At 44.8% G+C, this 11,894-nt stretch overlaps 1 pseudogene across 1 annotated transcript; it reads right to left on the bottom strand.

Annotated features, from left to right (window-relative positions):
* Nucleotides 1-3,309: 3,309 nt before the first annotated feature.
* Nucleotides 3,310-4,576, bottom strand: LOC114616616 (annotated as a pseudogene). Its single transcript, XR_003710668.1, has one exon. The product of XR_003710668.1 is annotated as a glyceraldehyde-3-phosphate dehydrogenase pseudogene (transcript).
* Between the last annotated feature and the right edge of the window lie 7,318 nt (nt 4,577-11,894).

Below are 11,894 nucleotides of genomic sequence, written 5' to 3'. Positions count from 1 at the left end.
AGGGAGGCTGGGGGCAGGGAGAGACTGGGGCAGGGAGGCTGGGGGCAAGGAGAGACTGGGGCAGGGAAGCCGGGACAGGGTCAGACACTTGAGGTCAGCCTAAGTTACCTAGTGAGTCCTGTCCCAAAACAAAAATTGTAAATATAATAAGATAAATAAATAATAAAGTAAATAAAAAATAATAAAGTAAAATATTTTAGAGTCTGGTGTATGTATAACTCAGACAAGTGGGGGGGGTTGGTTTGTTTGTTTGTTTGTTTGTTTGTTTTTTAGGAAATATTTTGAGTCTTTAATTGAATCCTTGGATGTCCAAGCCCAGTTGTTCAGAACCAATTGCACACACTAGAGAGAGACACAGCTCCACCTTGAGCTCAGGCATCCCAACTTGGTTCTTTCTCTCTCTCTCTCTCTCTCTCTCTCTCTCTCTCTCTCTCTCTCCCCACCCCCACCTCAGTGCCCCTGCTTATATAGCAAGACCGAATTATCTGAAGTCCTCAGACCCAGAAGTTAGTATGTGGTTTTGTTCATTTTCAGTCTCTCTGGTGTTGTCTGTGTGGTTTTTGTTTGGTTGTCTATTTGGTTGGTTTCCAATTGCCAGGATCTCACTCTACAGACCAGGCTGATCTCAAACTCACAGAATCCACCTGCCTCTGTCTGTCCAGTGCTGGGATTAAAGGTGTAGGCCACCAGTCCAGCTTCGTTCTTAGTCTTAGGAAATAATTCCATGTGAAGAAAAGATTAAAGGCACTGTGGAAATTTCAAAAGAAAGCCATAGTATCTACAAATCAGATTTACAATGTTGACCTTGATAAAACCATACAGAGAGAGAGAGAGAGAGAGAATTCTTTTTTTTCTACAATTAGTGCATCTGATCAAAACAAAAGTTAGGTGTCTTTCACTAAAATCACATTTTTCTTCTTTTTAGATAAAAAAAATTAAAAACATTAATGTCTCATGTTTACACAAGTATCTCCGGTCTGAAGCCTTCCTGTAGGTGTTTCTAATTTTTGGCAGGTCACATAAAAGTGCTAAGCTGTCTAGGTCATTGGCATTATTGGAGCCTATCAAAGTGACACAGGGGTTTCAATAATAAACTCAGCTTTTTGTTCCACGTACGTGTGTGTTACACGCAGGAAGGTCAGAGGAGGTTTTAAGTCTTGAAGGATATTGCATCACCCTGTGGCATAACTTGAAAACCGAATCAAGGCAGAATCTAGAGTAAAATCCTGTGTGTTCAGGGCACTGTTTATTAGGATCTGCGGCAAACGCGTGTTAGAGGTCAGCTCTGCCTGGACACTGCGCTAAGCGCACTCCAGCTTTAATTCCCATAAGCCTCCGCAGCCTGAGCTTTGCAAGTGAGTAAACCAGAGCGCTCAAGGGATTCAAAAGTTGAGCAGTTGAGGCGCTAGTCATACACAGGGCCGGGGTTCAACTCCAGCAGTCTGACTGAGTCCATGGTGATCGCCCACCACCCCACTCACGTGGGAGAATCAAAGCTCAGAACATTAACAGGTCTAAGTAAGTCGCTGTGCTCTCTTCTTACGCTGCATTCCATGCTTGCCTGCTCCACAGGGGCATACAAGGGCTCTTCATTCATGTCCCTGAGGGGATCCACCAACCATCACTGTACCTCATATTAGGAAGATGTCCTAAAGCCACACCCATTGTTGGCAAATGTTTTCGTTGTCAGATATGTGATCTGTTGGCATACACTTAGGAAAGAAAGAACCAAGCTTATGTTAAGCTTTGTTTCTGGGCAGTAAGCTTCAAGTCAAAAATGTAATCTCCTTCCAATACAGAAGCCACTCTCTTCCCCGCCCCACCCCAAAAGTCTATGATACTATTTTCATTGTGTGTTCATGTATTGTAAAGAATATATGTATACTTCAAAATACCTGGAAAAGCCCTAAGAATTGGATCAAACTCATTTTGAACCATGTATTGCTATGTCTTACTCCTTGGAATTATTTGAAGTCTCGGGGACTAAAATGACCCTCTGTAAAACCCTTGAAAGCCTCGGTGGGGGGCCACTGTGGTCAAGGTTGATTTTCTTTGACTTCTAGATACCTCTTTATGCCGAGGACATCCATTCTAGCTCTCCAGAGACAGACTCCTTTGGACTCAGGAGAAAATAGAACAACCGTCAAGGCTGGAGTGTCTGCAAACAGAGAAAGCTGCCTCTACAGCCACTAAGCTCTGATCAGACCATTTAGGCTTCTGTCCTATGCGGCCTCCACAGTGGACTCAAACTCATGCTTTCTAACACGTATTCTCAAAGACCGTTGGTCTTCTAAATGGAACGCCATTCGTGGCTGCGGGTGTGCTTTCCTCATGTTGTAAGGTTTCCCAGGTTTGTGTCAGGTGGGGTCTTTGATCCAGACATACTCACATCGATCCCAAAAGGAACCCTGTCTCACTTCCTGGTTTTAGTCTTTTTGTTTGTTTGTTTTTGTTTGCTTTTGTTTTTTTAATCACTCTCTTTAAGAGAGGACAGAAATTAATTTAGGATTCCCAGTCATAAATAGAAAAAAAACAAAACAAAAAATCAAGAAGGGGGCTATTTGTTCCGTGGAAACAGGCCTTATCTCTCTTTCATTTGTTTCTGTAATCCAGGAACCTATGACCCCAAGCACGTGCCCATCTGCCACAAAGGGCTGACTTGGTTTTTGAGGCATTCGAAGTTATCAAAGGACGCATGCAGGGAGGGGCGCGAGCAGGGAGGGACGCCAGGGTGGGAGTGGACGTGCAGACAGGACCTGCGTGTGTAAGCATTCTTTCCAGAGGAAACCTGGCTGAAAGGCTGATAAACCCCAATCTCTCTTCACAGCTTGCCTCCAGAGCTCCTTAATGCACTCCTTCATTTGTTCATCAGCACTTTATGAGAAAACAAACAAAAACATGGCCTGCTTCCTCACTGTCAGCACATCAGGGTACTTCCTGCTCAGAGCCCTGCCTTCCACCCTAAGAGTCAGGGACAAGGCCTCTGTCTTGCCAGCTTTTCAATGGCTCTTTCTCAAGCTGAGTTTCATGAACCTGTTCAAATCTGATAACCTCCTAGGTGGGTCACAGGGCACTCCCACCCCTTGCCCCACAGGGCTCAGGCCTGGCCTACTGCTCTAGAAGAATCAAGGAATAACTGTCCTCATGGAAACTGCTTTCCCCACATCAAAACATCCCCCTCTCCCCTCTTGGAAAGAAAATGAAAAAAGAAAGAAACAAAGAACACATACACACACACATACACACACACACTAAAAACTGCCTTTTTGCCAGCACTGTGTAATACCCTAAATTGCATGCTTTTTTTTTGGGTGCAGAACGTTTATTGATGGTATCTCAGAGAGTAAGGAGGGCTCCCTAGGCCCCTCCTGTTGTTATGGGGGTCCGGGAAGGAAATAGTGAGGGAGATGCTCAGTGTTGGGGACAGGGACTCCTCAGCAACCGAGGGCCTCTCTCTTGCTCTCAGTGTCCTTGCTGGGGTGGGTGGTCCAGGGTTTCTTACTCCTTGGAGGCCATGTAGGCCATGAGGTCCACGACCCTGTTGCTGTAGCCGTATTCATTGTCATACCAGGAAATGAGCTTTACAAAGTTGTCATTGAGAGCAATACCAGCCCCAGCATCAAAGGTGGAGGAGTGGGAGTTGCTGTTGAAGTCACAGAAGACAACCTGGTCCTCAGTGTAGCCCAGGATGCCCTTCAGTGAGCCCTCAGATGCCTGCTTCACAACCTTCTTGATGTCATCATACTTGGCAGGTTTCTCCAGGCGGCATGTCAGATCCACAACGGATACATTGGGGGTAGGAACACGGAAGGCCATGCCAGTGAGCTTCCCATTCAGCTCTGGGATGACCTTGCCCACAGCCTTGGCAGCACCAGTGGATGCAGGGATGATGTTCTGGGCAGCCCCACGGCCATCACGCCACAGCTTTCCAGAGGGGCCATCCACAGTCTTCTGAGTGGCAGTGATGGCATGGACTGTGGTCATGAGCCCTTCCACAATGCCAAAGTTGTCATGGATGACCTTGGCCAGGGGGGCTAAGCAGTTGGTGGTGCAGGACGCATTGCTGACAATCTTGAGTGAGTTGTCGTATTTCTCGTGGTTGACACCGATCACAAACATGGGGGCATTGGCAGAAGGGGTGGAGATGATGACCCTTTTGGCCCCACCCTTCAAATGGGCCCCAGCCTTCTTCATGGTGGTGAAGACGCCAGTGGACTCCACGACATACTCAGCACCAGCATCGGCCCATTTGATGTTAGCGGGATCTCGCTCCTGGAAGATGGTGATGGCCTTCCCGTTGATGACAAGCTTCCCATTCTCAGCCTTGACTGTGCCGTTGAACTTGCCATGGGTGGAATCATACTGGAACATGTAGACCATGTAATTGAGGTCAATGAAGGGGTCGTTGATGGCAACAATCTCCACTTTGCCACCAGATGGAGAGCAGAAGGCAGCCCTGGTAACCAGGCGCCCAATACGGCCAAATCCGTTCACACCGACCTTCACCATTTTGTCTACGGGATGAGGCTGGCACTGCACAAGAAGATACGGCGATCTCTGGAACAGGGAGGAGCAGAGAGCCAAATTGCATGCTTTTAGAGGATTTTCAAACCAATCTAGTTCTTCCAGGCTCTTCACTAAATCTGATGGGTTCACCAAAGAAGAAAGAAAAACCATAGCAAATATGAGAGCTTGTTGGGGTTTGGGGTGGGTCATGACCCTTGAGTTTAAACTCCCAGGCAGCAACCAAAAATAAGTCTGGTGCGAGGGTCTCTCCTATTGGGAAGATGGGTGTGTTTAAAGAGCGGTCTGTGGACACAGAGTCTAGCTGGTAAGTGTTCTGATGGGCATTGTCATATTTCAGTGGCTCAGGGGGTTGCTGGGTTCAAGTGACATGGGCTGGGTCTATGATTCTGGCACATACTATATTTGAAGCCTTAAACAAGTTCCCTAATGTCCTTTTCCTGGGATATTGGGTGTTAGGTGAAAGCAAAAGCCAGTCATCCCAGGCTCAAGAAGTGTTAGATATTATTAGTGAGTTCACACATTTATTATTCTTTACAGATTATGGGTATGAGCCCAAAATGCTTGTTTTGGTGGTGGCCTGGGTTGATTTTGACAGAGAAAGATAGCAACACATGCACAATGGGAACTGACCTATTTGTAAGGAGTAGAATTCAGTACAAGATGCATCTGTCTGAGAACGTGTAATAGAAGTTTGTCGTCACCGAACAGAAGTAAAGCAAGCTGTTGGCAGGAGCCTGGGGCTTCGGCATGCAAAGGCCTGGAGAAAGACTGAACATTGTTATCTGTGTAGTTTGTGACCTCAGACATAGCCTTTCCATGTCCTCCTTTCAAACGATAAAGAGAGATGAACTGAAAAGTATCAAATATTTCTGAACAATCTTATTTCACTGGAAGGTCCTATGATTCAACTTAATGCCATAGACTGTTTGAAGTTAAATGAAAGAGAGTAACATCCCCCACAGTGACGACAGACAATTCAATACTGTATTATTTAGACTCTGAAAATATACTACTGTTCAAAAAGGCTTTTAGCCCCATCCCTCTAATTAGCTTTAAAACTCTTTGCAGACAGGGGCAATGCACACATCATCCTTATTGCCCAGTGTGCGTAGCAGAACATTTAGTGTGTGGTAAACGTCTGTCTTATGCTAAATGGAATTTAATTCCATACCCTGCGCCAAGCCAACCATTCCACAGCCCTGTCATCTTGGCCGGGTACTTACCACTAGCCTACCTCATATAGGCTTTCAGAACACGAACCAGGTACAAGACTCAGTAAAGCTTATGGGTAGCTTTTTACTCATTCAGGGGGCTATTCAATAACCAAGATGTGCCATATACCACTCTGGTCCTTAGGGACATTTAGTTCCACCATGACAACCCTGAAAGACCCCAGGCACGCAGTGAGTACCTGCAAACCATCACAAGACATTAGTCTAGTACCTGCACTTTTCTTCCCTCATTGAAGGGCTCTGCAGATAATCTTTAGAGTCTCATCAATATTCTCTTCAGGTGACAAGTGTAATTTTGCCCAGCTTTAAATTAAAAACAACCATACACATGTATAGGTTTATGTATAATGTACATCTAAAACCTAAGCCTTTATCAAATAATCCTTGGGACTTTCAGAAAGCAGATATATTCTGCACTAGACTGGTGATGCCTGTTGCTAGGAGCTCTTGACACTTCTTAGTGGGTCCTGCTGCTCTGTTTCTGGTCTTAAGTGCTGCGTTCCAAAACACTCTGGGATCTGTCAATTATCTGTAAACCAACTGACAGGTATCCAGTGCAGACCACGAGCTGACACCTTTTCACCCACATGGCTGCCCTCGGATGATGCTGAGAAAAGTAAAAGTTCATCATCTGTGGATGGGTGCCTGAGAGGGGCTGCTCTGTGGTTCCTGGGGCCAAAGGGCTGTTGGAGATTTATCACTCCAGGTCTTATCAGCCACAACATGGCTTTCCACCATTTAAGCAGCAGCCTGCTTCCCTCCTGTGGCTCCATCCCCAGTTGTCAAGGTTCTCTGAATGCTAATCAGGAGACAGGGGACTCTCTGATCTTGAAAAGTGCTCCCCAAGCAATCAGGCAAAGGGGGGGTAGGGTGCAGACATCATCAGCCTGGGTCTCAGTAAAAGTTCTATACAACAGTGACTGCCCCACACTCCGCATCTGCCTCTGCAAATAAAAATGGGAGTGAGCAGGTTTTGGGGGTTTATTTTCGGTAGAAAATTTATGTTTTAAAAATAATAATAAGGCCGGGCGGTGATGGCGCATGCCTTTAATCCCAGCACTTGGGAGGTAGAGGCAGGCAGATTTCTGAGTTCGAGGCCAGCCTGGTCTACCGAGTGAGTTCCAGGACAGCCAGGGCTACACAGAGAAACCCTGTCTCGAAAAACCAAAATAATAATAGTAATAATAATAATAATAATAATGGCAATATATCCGTGAATTTTAAAAAGGAGGGTGATTGAGACGTTCATATCAGGAACCTAAGGGTAATACGCATGAATAAAACGTGATTCTATGAGAAACATTTGAGATAGAAAGAAATGTGGATGTTTCTAACCAGCGTGAGTAATGGCATCTGGAAGGTTATTTGGCAAACGAGACAATCAGCAACACTGCACTTGTCAGCTCTTGTGACAAAGTCACTGTGGTTTACTGGACAGAAAAATCAACTCGGAACTAACAAGCCTTGGCTGAAATTTACTGTTTATGGAAGCCCTTCCCAACTTTTCCTCATAATGAACAAATCTTACAAAGTCAGATCTCCTCCCTAAACTTCATTTCTTAAAGCCTTGGGCAGGAAAAAAAAATCTGTTTCCTGCTCATTTTAAGCCTCTGAACCATCAGTCGTATTTATGGGAACCATAAAAGGCAATCAAACAACAGATTGTTTTACTTGAATGCCAGTAGAGCTCTGACTAGTGGCTTCTGTCACCGAAAATAAAAATTACCCACCAACTTCGTATCACATCCAGCATATCACAGAATCTCAGAGCTAGAAGCAACCTTGAGAGGTCACAAAGAAAGCGAAATTTGGGGAAAATATTTGTGTACGTGTAAGTGAATCTTTAGAGAACAATTCTCGATCCACATTAGTCAAGTAGGGATTCAGAAGGGCCCTGATGCTGGGCAGCAATCAGATGTGATAGCTCCCAAAAGATAAGATAAGAGCCTGAACCAGGCTGAGGGACTCAAAGCTGAACTCAAACCCTGCGTGGAAAGCTAACCTCCTGGGAACGCTGGTCATTTCAGCTCAGCACAATTGCTTTTGAATTCTTAGTCATTAGCACTAAGTCTGTTTTTAATATTAATTGCTAGGGGTCAAGTTCAGACGCAGAAAAGCGTAGGTGGGTGGGTAGACACAACCCGATGTGTTTATCTCTTCAGCACACGCTTTCTACTGCAGGAGTGTGCCCGAGGTCGCAGCAGCTGTAGGAAGTTGTTTATCTAGCCTCTTGACCTTTGTGGAGTGTGAGGAGACTGTAAAAATCAGTTTTGAATTATAGGAATCCTCAGGTCGAGCCAGCAGCCAGCATCTTAGCATGAGTCAAGACACCCTAATGAAGGCATCAGAAGGTCAAGAATGAATGACTGCACCCCAGTGGCATCTGTGAAAACAGCCTCAGCCCTGACTTACAGTATGTGTTTCCAGTAACAGGGTACCCGTTCAGCACCCAGAACATACTTCTTACGCTCCTACTGTGTGCAGGGCACAGTTAAAAGGCATTAGACAAATGCATTCTAATACAGCATCTGGGGCTCTCCTGACCTTTCGAAGCAGCAGCTGATGTCTGCAAATTTACTCTTCAAAAGTCTCAAACGTTATATAAGTTGTGCCAAGATGAGATATGATTCAAAAACCTCAGATCTTTTTTTTATTATTAAGAAAACATTGTTTAGGGGGAGACTATGACAAATAAAAAACTTAAAGAAAGATAACAGTTTTCACCAGAGAAGGAAGCTGCACCTAAGCTTGAGAGTCACACCGCTTCTGCTCTGAGGGGTCCCCTGCTCCTGCCAGCAGGGACTGCACTAATTTGCAAGTGGGGTCTGATCTATCAACCTAATCACTCACAGAGCAATAATAACAATGTCATTAGGGAAGTTTCCAAAACAAGCCAGTTCCTGCTTGAAAGTCAATCCCTCAGAAGCATGCTAAGCGTTATTTTTGTTATGACATGTGGTTGAAGTCACAAAGGGTCCTTTGGTTTTTCTCTGTCAACGTCAATGTCCTCTGGGGACCCACTGTAGTGATCTCAAAAGACAAAGGGAAACAAGTCAGGGTCTCCAAAAAGAAAGATGCAGAGAAAAATAACGTTTAAGAAATCCAGATAGCTTCTCCTTTGGGCCCAGAATAATTAGAAAACCTCAAAGGATGAGCCTGCAGTTGAAATCAGAATGCATGCTCATGTATCTCGGAATCACGTTAATTGATCTGGTATAACCTGATAAATATTTGTACACTTAGCTATTCACCTTAAGCTATAGCTGGATATGCAGACTATATGCATATGATGCAGTTATAGAAGGAGAGATAGGTTCTTTGGAACCTAAGGTAGAAGAGCAAGAATAAAATTTTATTTCTAGTTGGTATTGTTCATTCATTGCAAGTATCGTGTGTGTGTGTGTGTGTGTGTGTGTGTGTGTGTGTACATATGCACACTGTAGGAGGAGCTAAGGTGGGAGGAGTAAGGAGGAGAGGAGGAGAAGGAAGAGGAGGAGCTAGGAGGGAGGAAGGAGAGAGAGGGGAACATGGAGGCAGATGTTCACGTGTCTGTAGCAGTCAATGGTAGTTGGTATATCTAGGTTGGGTATTGCGTTACACTTCTGATTGTATGGGCATCTTGTTACTGATCATTACCAAATATATAAGCTTTTGGATAATTTAAGCATTAGAGTCTCATTTTCCTACTGGGCCCACGTGAATGGTGGGATGGTCTGGGCAATGTCCAGCCTTGTGGAGACAGTGTGGGAGATTGGCAAAGCCATCTCCCACGTTGACGTCTCATGGGTGGCAGGGCTGGTGTCTCTTGCTGGCCATTTCTATCTGCAGCGCGCACGTGGCCACCAGCCTGGAAACATGGTGACTGAGCTAGGCAGAGCTGCCACAGCTTAGATAGTTGGCTTGACCAGTGGCCGATTTAAATAATTGCTTCAACAGCACACATGCATGTACTTGTATGTATAACCTGTTGTCAGGAATACCAAGCTTGACACATACACCTCTTGTCTTCACGGATCCCTTAATTTCATTGTGTCTTAGAGCTAGCTCATTTGATATGGTTTTTATCAGTTATTTTTCTGTCATAAGAGGCCATTTGTCCACCAGGCAATGCTATGGTTGGACATTTAAAACCTGAAATGTCTCATTTTTTGGTTCCCAAGTAACCTGAAGTTAGGCATCCAGCTCTCTGAGCCTCAAGTGTTCACTCTCATGTTCACTCACCTTGGAGAGCTGACATATGAAGCCTTCCCAAATATGAATAATAACAACCATGGAGTCTATTGCAACAAGAACACATTAGGTTGATTTTCCCACCCATGGAAATTATAGATATGTGGAATCTGAGGAAATTTCTATAGCAGGACTAAAAGAAATAAGAAAATAGTTACAGATGCTGAAGAAGCAAGATAATTATTTAAGCATCAAAGAACAATGTACTAAAGATCCACTTGGTGCTCTCTGTGATGGAACATTGCTCCCAAATGGCCCCGCCACCCTCTTCAGAGTCACCAAGGATCAAGCCGTGGTCACAGTCATAGACAACAGAATCGCTTTCTGAACACTTTGTTGAGATTCCTGTGAGAGTGAATCGATGGAAAAGAATAGTGTTACTGAAGGCAAACACCACAGACCTGTGGGAATGACAGATCAACTGTCCATATGTGTAGCAAGCAAATATCCATGCGTGTGATGTTAGAAAAAGACACAGCCTAGCCAAATTGGCACGTAAAGTTAAGCATCACAGTTAGGAGATGTTTTTTCTTTGAAGCAAATTGTTATGGCTTAAATACAGCTTGAAAGTTTCCCAGGGTTCACTGTTGGATGCTTGGTCTTCAGTGGTGGAAATCTTTAAAAAGTGGGACCTAATAGGAGGTCATTAGGTCATCGGAGGCACTCTCAAGATGGATTAAGGAAGTTCTTTGAGACTCCTGAGTTACTGTTCATGAGACAGGTTGTTCTAAAAGCCTGAGCTCAATCCCTGAGTTGCTCTCCGGCTTCCAGACCTACCAAGTGTCCTCTCCCTCTGGTTCATGCTCTTGCTGCTGTGACACCTTCTGCCATAAGACCTTCAGCATCCAGAAATGGACATTAAATATGTTACTCTCTCTTTTTTTTGGCTATTTTCTTTATTTCCATTTCAATTATTTTCCCCTTTCTAATTTTCCTCCCCTTCGGAAACCCCCTATCCCATCTCCCCTCCCCCTGCCTTTATGAGGGTGCTCCACCACCCACCCACCCACTCCTTCCTTCCAGCCCTGGCATTCCCCTACACTGGGGCATAGAACACCCTCAGGCCCAAGGGCCTCTCCTCCCACTGATGTCCAACAAGGCCATCCTCTGCCACATATTCGACTGGAGCCATGGGTCCCTCCATGTGTACTCTTTGGTTGGTAGTCCAATCCCTGGGAGCTCCAGGGAGTCCAGCCAGTTGACACTGTTGCTACCCCCATAGGGTTGCAAACCCCCTCAGTTCCTTCAGACCCTTCTCCAACTCCTCCATTAGGGATCCCGTCCAATGGTTGGCTGCAAGCGTCTGCCTCTGTATTTGTCAGGCTCTAGCAGAGTCTCTCAGGAGACAGCTATATCAGGCTCTTGTCAGCAAGCACTTCCCAGCATCCACAATATCATCTGAGTTTGGTGTTTGTATATGGGATGGATTTCCAGGTGGGGCAGTCTCTAGATACCCTTTCCTTCAGTTAAATACGTTTCTCTTTTGACAGTAAGTTCTAGGTCACTCTGAGTTACATAATCTTAACCCACACTCAAAGTAAAATCTCCAAAAATCTGTCCACCTCTTTCTAGATGTAAAAGGGGGGGTTGCTCATAGTTTATCCTGATAGCCAAGCGGCAAGAACGAGGTAGTAGTGGCGATTAGACATAAAAGAGCATTTCAATGAAAACTATAAAGTCCTCAGTCATCTGTCACTGAAAATAATTGCAAGAATCTGATAGAATATGTTATGGTATTAATTGAAACACTAGGTAGAATACTCTATAGCTGCCTATAATGGTGTAAGCAGGAACAGGAAGCAGTTTTCAAACAGTAAAATTCCTAAAATGTCATACAACATTTTGTGTACTAGTTTGCTTTTCTGCTAAGCAGAGACCATGGCTTTGGCACAGTATGTTGGAACT

This window comes from Grammomys surdaster, unplaced genomic scaffold (assembly GCF_004785775.1).
Source record: "Grammomys surdaster isolate TR1022 unplaced genomic scaffold, NIH_TR_1.0 332705, whole genome shotgun sequence".
Lineage (NCBI taxonomy): Eukaryota > Metazoa > Chordata > Mammalia > Rodentia > Muridae > Grammomys > Grammomys surdaster.
This window is presented reverse-complemented; position numbering and strand designations above follow the sequence as displayed.